Genomic DNA, 11750 nt, shown 5'->3' with positions numbered 1-11750 from the left:
TCCCACAGCTAACGGTGGTGCTGCCTGAGGGCTGGGGGTGCTGGGAAAGAGCAATGGTCTTTCTGAGTGGAGGGTAACCTGAAAGGAGTAAAGGAACAAAAAAAAAGAGAGAGAGAGAGAGAGAAAAAGGGAAAATGCCAAACACCAGGAAACAAGGGCTTCACCTCTCTTTGCTGATTCTTTTTAGGAGCATCCGACTGCAGCCTGCACCTCCATCCTTACACATACCTTTGTGTCCAGACCTTAGGCTTCAACCAATTTCATATCCCAGATCAAAAGTCATAAAAGCAACATGCTTCTCCCAGGCATGTGTGCTATCTGGGACAGTAAGGTCATATCATATAAGCCACAGATGTCTCCTCTGCCCCCCTCAGCTCCCTTGCTGTTCCCCTTAACCCTAAACCAGGCCAGATTTCCTCCCAGTGAGTCAGGAAGTCTGATGGAGCAGTTCTGTGCCTCCTCTGATTTCATACCTTCTTCTGCCTAAGTTTGTCTGTGTTCTCCCAGGGCTATAAGGAAACAGCCCGCACTTAAATTCCATTAGAGATTGACTCCTGGAGTCTATTTTGACAAACAAAGATGCTTTTGCTGGACTGCCATGTTACAGCCCCAAAGCTGGAAGGGGACACATGTCCCACAGAGGTGCTGCAGGGTTTGCATCTCTTCCAGCATTGATGGAGTGAAGCATGCACAACCTGCATGGGGCTTTTTGGGAGCAGGTACCTTGTCTCCAGGCCTGGATGGTGCTGAATGGTTTCACCACTTGCTAAGCCCCTCTCAAAGCCTGGCCATGCCTTTGAATGTGTGTTCCACTCATGCTATGGAAAACCTTTGTAAAGCACTGGCCAGCTGCCTAGAAAATGACTGAATGAGAACCCTCTTTTCTGGCCGTAGAATAATTGGTTACCTGGCTATCTATGACTGCTCCACTGCATGTCATCGAAGGACAATTCGCTCATTCATTCATTCACAGCAAACTCCATTAACCTCGTATGTGAGCCAAAAGGGTTCTGCATCTTGAAGATGCCCCATGAGTCTCTCCATGACACCAGCTAATTATCTCCTCATTAACAACAACATTAGCATTCCATTTGATATATACAAGTTAATTTGTTAATTGCACTTTAATTACAAAGTTATTAAGAGCTCAGAGGCATTCAACAGAAGATTGCAATTAACACAAGCTGCAAAATTGCTCCCGGCAATTTGGAGATGTTATCGGAAACTGATTCTCTGCGTTCAAGTGAAGATGGAAAAGAGACAGGAGATTTATGGGCTGACATCATAAATTCTCTGTTCCCTCTGAAGATGCTTTCATCTGCACCCTGGGAAGCACCAGGAGCTGCCATGTTCATACATTCTTCAATGTGGCTGAGGTCTGTGGCCCGTGTTTCCAGAAGCTCTGTTCCTCACCATGCACCCAGCAGAAGCTGGAGGGAAGAAGGAAAAAAGGAGGCATCCATGGGACTCCGTAAGCTGCATTAAAATATTTGACATCTTGCAGATCGGGCCTGCACATGGATGCAAAATTGCTGGTGCCTTCTTCTGATGTGGAGAGGCCATGGTAAGATCTTATTCCTCTCCAGAGTTGAATTGTGTCTGCATGTTGCACTGGGTATCACCTGCACTGCCCGGGATGCTGAGCACCTTCCAGCCTTCAGTTCAGCACAACTCACATCACCCCCCTGTGGTGTTGGGCAAGGTTTTGTTTTGTTTTACTAGATGTCCACACAGAGGAATGCTTACATTGTTGGGTGGACACCCCAGGGATGAGGCTGCACCTTGACCATGCTCCTTCCTGACCCCATGCATGCTGGGATCTCCGAGGTTGCCCCCAAACCACTGAAAATCTCAGTGACTAAGACCAAGTTCTCAAACCTTTGGAGCCCTAACGATTAAAAATAGCATACCCTGGTGTAACCAGGCATCATGCTTAGGTTATAATTAAGGCTTTGTTCCTTCCCAGCATGCTGGGTTTCAGGACCAACACCCTGATCTGCTCTGCGCCTCCTGGAGAAAACCAGGCAGTGGGGGCTCCCCTGGGCTCGGTGAGATTTCCTGTTCTCTTTTTCTTTCTTTCCATTTATCTGAAGACTCTTATTGCAGCGTCATTCCTTAGATTAGCTGTCAGATCTGCTGGAAAAATGCACTGGTGAATATGGCCATTATCCACCCAGCCAGACGGAGCAGAACCCCGTCGCTGCTGTGTAAAAGGTGTGCTGTGGATGGAAAAAAGCAGGACACTGACCGTAGTACATGCCAAAGGCAGAAATAAATGATAAATACAGAGGATTTACAGATGGATTTAAGATAAAATTCCACTTTCCTACTAGCCTTACTAATGGTGCATTTCTTAGATGCTTTCATTTTGTAACTTATGAAAGACTGTGAGTTATGAAATGCCAATTGCACTTTATTAAAAAGGCCCCAAAGAAATTTTCTAACTCCTTTGAAAAAAGAACTTCTAGGGAATAACCACCAGCCCAAGGATTAGGGCATCCCAAAGAATGGGGGAAAGAAGAGAATTACATTTCTGCTAGAGAATTCTATAAAACAGTGTTCAGAAACCATGCAGATACAGAAAGGAATTTATTCCCTATAAATTATATATATATGTAGGCTCATTTCTACAGATCTGTATTATGCGCATTTCAGCTGGCCTCTGTTCCTTTCATCTCAATTCATCTTTATTGCACTGTTACCTGCGGGACTCCATCCCACTTTTGCAATATAAAACATCTCTGGAAGTACCAAGTTTTCCACACCATTCCTCCTGGACCTCAATGTTTTCCCTGTTGCACCACACTCTGCTGCCACCACTGCTCTGTGCTCAGGCTTCCTCTGCCTTCGCCAGCTCACGGGACCGGACACCTCACCACACCAACGACACACAGAGGACAGGCTTGGTGATGGCTCTGCATCAGGATAAATTACTTGATTTCATCTAACATTACACTTAATAGCTGAAATTACCATTTTTCTCCTCAAGGTGATTCCCACCCACCTTTTCCAGTGAGAACACTTAGGAGGACTTTGGGAATGACATGAAAGGAAGGAGTTTGGAAGGGTTCCTCCTGAACCTGAACTCACGAACTCCATGTTCATCACTAGAGCAATCAGTACGATGGTCCACAGCACACCAGCTAGATGAGATTTAGTGTGAAAATGATCCAAACACACACTTCAGTTTGAGTTTCCTAGCAGCAAATCAAAACGTGTCAGCAGCAGTCACCCCCTCAGATTAGTTCTGCACAAGCTGCAGAAATGAAAAACCATTCCTCCGATCTGTCCCATGGTAAGAGCAGGAATAAGACAAGTTATAAATACAACTTTGACAACTCGCAGCAAAACCCCGAATAAGAAAAGCTCTTTTTGTTACTCACTTTGGTGAAACTGCGTTTCCTCAGCTTTCTGATGCTAAAGCACTGGGGGGGCAGAGCAGAGGGAAAACAGTTCCCAGAGGGGAGGGCACGGTTAAATTTGCTTTGCATTTTGCTGTGCTAAAGGAATCTCATTCCAGTTAGTTTGCAGTTATCAAAGGTAGAAATAATAATAATAATTACAATTTCTCCTACATTATTACTTTGAAAAAAGAGCTAATTCCAGCAGAAAAGTGTCTTTGATATGCTAAAAACTATTCTTGCACTCATCACATGTTTCAGTCCAAAGTAGGAGGAATATATTCATAAAATCATGATGCTTCAAAGAACGATCTAGATCTTCTTGGACAAATGCTCATTGATTTTAATGCAAACTGAGGGAAAATTCAAACAAATGGAGGCCAGAGTAGTTTCTGGACCTCTGCTTGCTGAAGTTTCACATGCTGGGGTCATTATTTCTCCATGAGCAGGTCTCCTTGCATGCACAAGATGCAAATGGAAGAGGACAAGAAAAGACATTGAATAAAAGTCAAAAATTGTTAGGAGAAAAAAGAGTAGTTCAGAATAAGAGGTCACCAAAGGAAAGGACTGACTGCAGGGAGAGCATGGAGCTGGGGGGAGATACCAAGGGGGTCCTACACCTAGAGAGGGGGAAAGAGGCTCCCATGGACACTGCCCTTCTGGGCTGGCATCTCTGCAAGGTTGGGACTCCTTGTGCTGGTCCATTCCTGGGGGGCTTTCTGCAGAGCACCATCGTGCAGGGGCCCAAAGGTGTTGCTCTCACATCTTCCCTTGAATTTTGCAGTGGGTAAACAGAGCTGTCAGACACCAGGACTCTGTCCACACTAAATATTAAGTGTGAGTAGTAACTGCCGCAGCCTTCCCACGCGCTGGCTGGAAAAAACAGTGCCAGTGTTAAACTGCTTGGCATCACCTCTGAGGGCTGCAGCTCAGGCTCCAGGGGAAAAAAAAAAAAGAAAAAAAAAACAACCTTGGAAGTGGCCAAACTCTCCTGTTTTCAGGGGAGATTTAAACACAACCTCAGCTGCCTGAGGTATACAAGCTGTTTTCAGGATAAAGCCATGGGATTGAGTAAACCTGAGAGAAGTCAGCATTTCAAGCAACAATGATGAGAAACTCTGTACCAGCTCCATCAGCTGGAGACAGACAAAATTTTTGTTTCAAGATGTTTTTAAAACAGACTAATCTGGCCCAACGGAAACACTCATCCCAACTATATTTTGAGTGTTTTCTATCAAAGCTCAAAGGCTTGCAGGACCATGACAACTGAAAAATTAAATGTCTACCAATCAAAGAAAAAGCACCAGTAAAACCTATTTATTTTGATGAAGCAGCTAATTCTCTTCTATTTGGATTACAAAAAAAAAAAAAAAAAAAAAAAGCCTGAAATGCTTACTTATTGGCTGCTAAAGGCCAGGAACATTCAGTCTGATGTTTAGGCAAAACTCAACTGATTTTATTTACAACTGATCAACAGTTTTCCCCCCAGAAATTGTCTTCATCCCATCTATTCTGAATCGAGCTGGGTTGCCTTTAGACAGCAAAGGCTTTAATATTATTTACAATGGACAATCATTATTTACAATGGAAGTGTCTGCTCCATGAACTAGCATGGAGCAGACCCTTCTCACACACCCAGGGGCATATGAGTAGACAAATATATGTGCAAGAGGACTTTGGTTACAGCAAAAAGCAGGACAGAAGTGGCTTTCTCAGTAATGACATGCCACCAGCTGTGGATGTGCATTTTTGGGGTTGTACCCAGCAAAAGCCTTCCCCCACTGCCAGCAGAGGCTGGCTGAAGGGATGAGGCTGGTTTGCTGGTTTTCAGTGCAGTGATGAAACTACCAATTCTGCTGCTGTCTGGCCTAATTAAAGTACAATTATCAACAGTACTTGAAATGCCACCAGAATGTAAGAAATAGAGGCCAATTCTACAAGCAAACAATTGTATGGCTGTGTTGAGAGGTCCAGGACCAAGCCCACAGGTGCAACCAGGTGAAGGAGAGCACTGAATTTACCTCCCCAAGTCCCAGGAGGTGCCCCAGGTGTTCAGCCCTGGGGGGGTCTCCCTTGCTTTTCAAGGAAAAAATAGCTCAAAAGCTTTTCAAAACCAACAGCACTCCCCTTAAAGATTGTCTCAGTTAAAGAACAGTTTGTTGAATGTCTATGACCAGCAATTCCCATCCATGGCCCTATCCAGCAAAGCACTTTGGCCATGGTCTCACCACGGAGTCAGAAGAAACCTTCACTTGCCAAAGGACAGGACCACATTCAGCTGATGTAGACCACCAAGGTGGCTTTTGGGGCCGTCTGCTCTACAGGGGCAGACAGTGACTTCTTGCCACCTCCAGACAAGCTCAGCAGCATCCCCACCTTCACCCGGATCAACCAGCTCACTAAAATCAGCCGTGTGTGAGCATGTCAGCAGCAAGACCTGCTCCTGCAGGTCCACTCCAGTCTTCTCCAGGGCCAGCAGGGGGGTCTGAGCAGGCAGCTGCAGTTTGGCCGTCATGAGCCAGTTCCCAGGAGGAAAGCACCTTGGAGCTCGCCCCAGTTCCTGCACCGACCCAGCACAGGAATGTGGTGGGAAGCCAAGGACTTGTCAGGCTCTCTCCCGCTGCAGATTTGCCAGGAGGTCTATAAAAATGTCATTGTCTCTCAGCTGCTGGTGATTATATTCTCCTTTACTATGGCTGCTGGTAATATGTATGTGTGTATATATAAGGGGGAATATCATTTCTGTGCAGAGCTGGCCTCCCCCTGGCCTTTTTCAAACAATAATAGACTAAATATAAAGAGACAGAAGCCGTTACTTGGCTCTTTAACCAGTGCCAAGGAAAATGAATAATTAAGAGCATATTACTTGCAATGAATTTATACTGATGCTTTTAAGTTAGGACCTACTAAGATCCTTTTTAAAATACATCATTCCCCCTTCATCTTTCATACAGAGTTCATATTCCAACCTAATACTTTATAGCAGCTACTGTTTAGAACAGAGTTAAAAGAAAGGCAGGCTTTAGGTTTCCATTACATGCCAGAAAGGAGCTTGGTGTAAAGGAATGAGGCAGTTAATCTGTTTTGTCTGTACTCTACCTGCCTGCAACTTTGCATCTCATCAGCCAGAAGAGATTACTTTGGCACCTTAAGCTCAAGCTGCTAGAAAGATGGCCCTAAAGAGAGAAAGAATTGAAGCACCCACCAGCAAAGTTCACAAATGTCAATGTTGCTTGCAAATACGATGGTGCTATGGAGCAGTTGGTCCCAGAGGAGCCCTGAGCTCTGTATCAGAGCCCATGGGCTCAGTTCATCCCTCTCATCTGTCCATCCCCCCCTTTTCTTTTTAAATAAAGAAATCACCCTCCTCTTCTGAGGGGAACAGAGGGGACTGTCCCCTGCTCATCGCCCACCATGAGACCAAGGCTGCAGCACACTGGTACAGCAGTCTGAAGGAGGCTTTGGTGGCCAAGGAACCTCAGGGGACCTTGTTTAGTGAAAGACTGCAGTGTTTTGGGGTATTAATTCCATTAAGTGCTCAACCACATGGAGATTTGCTGGTCAGCTGTCCAGTGTGAATGGCTCTGTGATGTGAAGCAGGAGCCAAAGGACCAACAAGAGGTTTAGGATGCTCTGCTACTGAGCTCATTCAAGAAAAAGCTGAGAGGTGATTTGATTACAAAATCTCCAGGAGAGGCTGTGACATCAACAGGTGAAGTTACAGCAAGTTTTGGTAACTGTTAACCAGAAGTTGAACAAAACCATCTGGGAACAAATGCAAATTGTTGACATCTCTTAGCTGTCCATGCATGTGTGCTGTCCTGCATGAGCAGGCTCACAAACAGTTTGTGGGGATCTTGGGTCTGAATTACACAGAAGGTCAGCCTGGGCCATGCCTATGGTCTGCTAAGGTCTCACAGGCTTTGCACAATGGGTCTGTGCAGAAGACTTCAGATTACTTTTACTCCAAACACAAGATCCCTGGAGCAATGTCCCTGATCAGTGACAACGAGCACCAGGCCACTATGCAGAAGTCAGCAGCAATATAAAGCCACAGCACACAGCTCTGCTCAGATGGCTCACCATTATCAGAAGTGGTTTCTCCTGCATGTTTGGCAGCTCATAAAAGTGCCTGTCAGCTGCTGCTTGCCTTCTGAGGCACCTGCTCACCCAGGCCACTGAAGTCATGGAAGAGACTGTAGCAAATGAAAAAAAAAAAAGAAAATTCCCAGTCAGTTCAGCAGCAGCCCCTTGTGATCGGTGCATTATGCATCCATTATGAACATCTAACCACCATTAATTACAAGCCGTTTGTGGTATTTCTGTGGGTAACTCCCCTGTTACTCCCACGCTCTGAGGAGGTGCATGTAAGTGGTCATCACAAGCCAGGGAAAGCTGTAAAGGTAGTGGGTTTGTACTGACAACCTACAAAATCCAAGATAACTCCTTTTCCTTGGATCCAAAATCCTTCACAAGTTTTCCCTCAGAAGCCAGCCACAAGGCCAGCAAAGAGGCCCCTCTGCTGCCAAGATGCCCGCTTCCAAATGCTCAGCTTACATAAAGGAGAGGAAACAAGTTGCAGCAGCCTTCCAGAACATCAATAAACATGTTCTAAATTACATTTCTTTTTATTCAAAAAAAACACTTGTGGAGCATCATCTGTGACCACCAGCAATCTCCCTCCCATAGCTGATTTTTGGCAGCCCTGTTACAGCCCCCAGCAAGGCTTTACATTTAATGGGCCTGAGAGTTCAGCAGGTCTCATGAATCAGAACTTCCTTGTGAATCAGAGCCTAGCTGGAAAATACAAGCTCACTGAGCCCCCAAGTGTGCTGTGTGAAACATCTCCCCTTTAGAAGAGCTCTCACTGAGGTCTGATTGCTTTCATTCAGCTCCACCTTTCCTTCCTCTCCCATTCAGCCCTGGGAAGCAGCTGGACCACACCAATGCTCTGCAGGCTGTTGGGTGAGGAGATCTAACCTAATCCACTGCTATTTGTTGCCAATAGCAAGGAGCTGGGCAAACTGTTGTGTCCCACTCACATGGGGCACTGGTAACAGCAGGAGACATCTGGGTTTGATGCCAGCTTCGTGCTGTAGCTCAGTGACCCCCAGTGAGAACTTCAGCCAAGTCCTCCTGCAGCCCAGCCTGCACCGAAGGTTTTGCTCCTCAGGGTCTGCATACATCTGAGGTATCTTCTGTGCCCAAGAAAGATGTGGAGAGTGGCTCAGCCTCCTAGGAAAATGGTGACCTTCATGAAGAACTAACCCTGCTGTCCATGAGACGAGGAGTTCTTGGATTCCCCCAGCATCAGCAGGTTAATAGGGCAATGTGGGGAAACTGAAGTCATTGCTGCTGACAAGGCACTAAACTTATCAAGAGAAAAGCATGCCCGGAGTGTTAACGCCAGGGTGCTGAATGCTAACAGTTGCAATCTTTGTTTTTAACCAAAATAACTTTATAATAAATAACGCCTTAAGCTGCAATCGCTCTTTAGAGAAAGGAATTTCCACCAGGTGAGTTGGACACACAGGAGCAGTATTTGCAGGCACTCGATGGCTCTGATCCCAGAGGCGTTAACCACACCACTAGTACCCAGGCAATTTTAAATTTCTGTTTGAATATTCCTACAAGTGCCACTCCTGAGTTGATTTAACACCATGGCAGTGGCGTCTAATAGCTCTCCAGTGATTAATAACAGTCATTTGTTCAAAGCTAACAGCCCCAGTGTGACAGTAACAGATAAATTAGCAACATTAAAAATATGCTAAAGAAAACATTTATGTACTGGATCAGTGCAGTATGTGATAGTAATATACATCAGTTGTGCCAATAACTAGTTATTAATGATGAGTGCTATATGTTTAAGCAATTTTTGCCCAGTTCCTTTGTAATTGTTCTGACATTGTTCATATTTAACTTGACGAGATGGGCCAGTTCTTACGGACATTAGTGGGGTTTTTATGTGCTCAGACAAATACTGCAAGCAGATGGTGGGAGGAACAAGGAGAAGGTATGGCATTGTGTCCCTATCAGTCCTGTTTGTCACTGAGAAGCCAACGTGCCAAGTAGTATTTGGGCATAAATTATAAGGCTATTTACCACACTACGTCCCCAACATTAAATGTCATGCAAAACATTTTAATAATGCAAATTAAAATTCTTATGCTCAGCACATCCCGAGATGCTGTGCTTGCTTACCAGAACTCCCTGCAGTGTGCTCCTGCCCCCAGGGATGGCCAGCAGCCGAGGGCAGCCAAGCCCATGCCCTGGATCACAGCCTTCTGGCCCCATTCCAGCCCAGAGAGGAGATATTTAACCTAACTTCTGACAGAGGCCTGAGGCTGGCCTGGCCATGTCTCCAGGGCAGGTGAAAAGAGCAATGTGACATCCCCACTTCATCTCCTGGAGGCTGGGGAACACACTGCCAAGGCCTCACAGTGTCCACATGTAAAGGAACAGCCAGCCCAGCTGGGTGCAACCTTGCATTTTGCTCTTATTTGTGCTCACGGACCACAGCAGACTGACTGCCATGTTTTTATTCAGATCTTTAGACAAGAGAAGGCAGCCCTTCTGTTGAGATTGCCCATTGCAATGTTATGTTGCTGCAGAAGTTTTTATGTTATTAGGAGGGATTGGCTTTCGTGTGCTTCCACCACTGACATTCAGGTGTAGACTGTATGTCCATACATAAAACATGTATATGTGATTCAGGGCATGCAATAGATGCTGCCAGTTGCCCTGGTTTTGATGCAAACAAGGCTACCACAAGCACTGTCGAGGTGGCAATATTCCTAAAAAAAAAATCTCACAAGGCAGGCACGAACCCCAAAACCTAGGACTAAGTAGCAGAAAACCTTACAAACAGTCTGAGCCCTGATCCCAGAGAGGGGCACGCAGCCTTCCAGCCCTAGCACTACAACTGCTCACGCAGCCTGAGAGCAAATTTCAAAGTTTACCTGTGGTTGGTGGTTCTGCATGTGTCAGACCTGTCTCCAAAGGGCTCCAAGAACAGGACCATGCTGTCAACACACACACACACGTGCGCGGATGTTGGACGTGGAGGCCGTGCTGACAGATCCATGAGCTCATTGTTTCATGCAGGTTGTTCTGTGGTGCTCAGCCTCCGCTCAAAAGGCCCACTGCAACGGAGATGATCAGGAAATGTTTATCTCTCCTGTCACACCATAATGGACCACTGTGATTAGGCATGTCTAGCTTCCTCTAAATACTGACTCTGCTTCCAGACTCTGTCTGGTTTTTGGGTGTTTGTTTAAACACTCCCAGTTTCCATTTTGAAAAAAATTTTTAGGAGAAAAGAATCATTTTCAACTGTAAGCTTTCTAATCAGTTGATAAGCGATTTCATATATTAAAAAAAATAAAATGTTATTTTCAGGAAAAATCTCAAGCTACCTCCTACCTGGGATGGTTTCCTCCTGGGACCTCCAGGGATTTTTGCAAAGGGAGGATAGAGGCTGGGGACAGCCACTGATGAGCAGAGAGACAAAAGCCTTCACCTCTCCCTTGCTGTGATTTATAGCAAAGCACCCCAATCCAAGCCCTATTCCTCCCACCTGCAGCCCTGTTTATCCCACCTGCTATCAGTAACAGCTTCTCTGCAAAGGCTCTGCATCCTCACCCTGCAGAATATCTCTGTACTGGTACCTACAGATGGGACTGGTTGTCACTGCCTGTGCAGAGGCATGGAGACACCTCCCAAAACTCACTCTTGAGTTGCCCAATGTAAAATCTATAACCTACAGTTCCATAAATGCCAGCTTATAGCCCTGAGCAGTAGAGGAACATCATCTCAGGGGCGATGCTTGCATCCATTTTATAACCTCTCTTGTAGAAGCAGGAGAATCAAATTTGAGAAGAACTGATTTGAGGTGCAAAAATGCAAGGAAGTATATTTACTTAAGGAAAAACCATGGGAATAACAGATCAGGCAGTGGCTGAGTAAATGAGCACTTACAAATTACTGTGCTATACGATATTAGTCTTGAAAATGCAGCTGGACAATTTTTCTTCTGGATTACATGACTCCAAGTCTCCTCAAAACTAGTGGTTTTGCAGCCTTGCTTTCCAGCTAGGGATTCTGCCTAGGCACAATCCAGCATGTTGAGACTTTGCAGCATGCCAGAAAATTTGCCATGTACCCAGCACAGCCTCTGCAATTCCTCACCACTCCCCAGCACTGAAAGGGGATGCCCTGTGATTCAGCATCTCTGTTTGCTGTCACGCGAAGTTGCCTTCTGCTCCCACATTTTACCCCACCCTGGGCTGTTTGCATGCAGGAGAAATGTGTCGGGCTGTTTTGCTGGAAAGATACCTCCTTGGCAATGCA

At 45.6% G+C, this 11750-nt stretch overlaps 1 long non-coding RNA gene across 3 annotated transcripts; it reads right to left on the bottom strand.

Moving 5' to 3' along the window:
- Positions 1-674: 674 nt before the first annotated feature.
- On the bottom strand, positions 675-10943 carry LOC311421078. Of its 3 annotated transcripts, none has more exons than XR_014684681.1 (4): positions 10824-10931; positions 10361-10543; positions 7485-7597; positions 675-2219 (listed from the first exon to the last, which is right to left on the bottom strand). It is a non-coding gene; the product is annotated as an uncharacterized lncRNA (long non-coding RNA). The 3 variants fall into 3 exon arrangements; XR_014684682.1 differs by having other exon boundaries at positions 675-1430; XR_014684680.1 differs by lacking the exon at positions 675-2219 and having other exon boundaries at positions 4836-7597; positions 10824-10943.
- Positions 10944-11750: the final 807 nt, after the last annotated feature.

Source organism: Aythya ferina (genome assembly GCF_964211825.1).
Source record: "Aythya ferina genome assembly, chromosome: 18".
In the NCBI taxonomy this organism is placed as follows: domain Eukaryota; kingdom Metazoa; phylum Chordata; class Aves; order Anseriformes; family Anatidae; genus Aythya; species Aythya ferina.
This window is presented reverse-complemented; position numbering and strand designations above follow the sequence as displayed.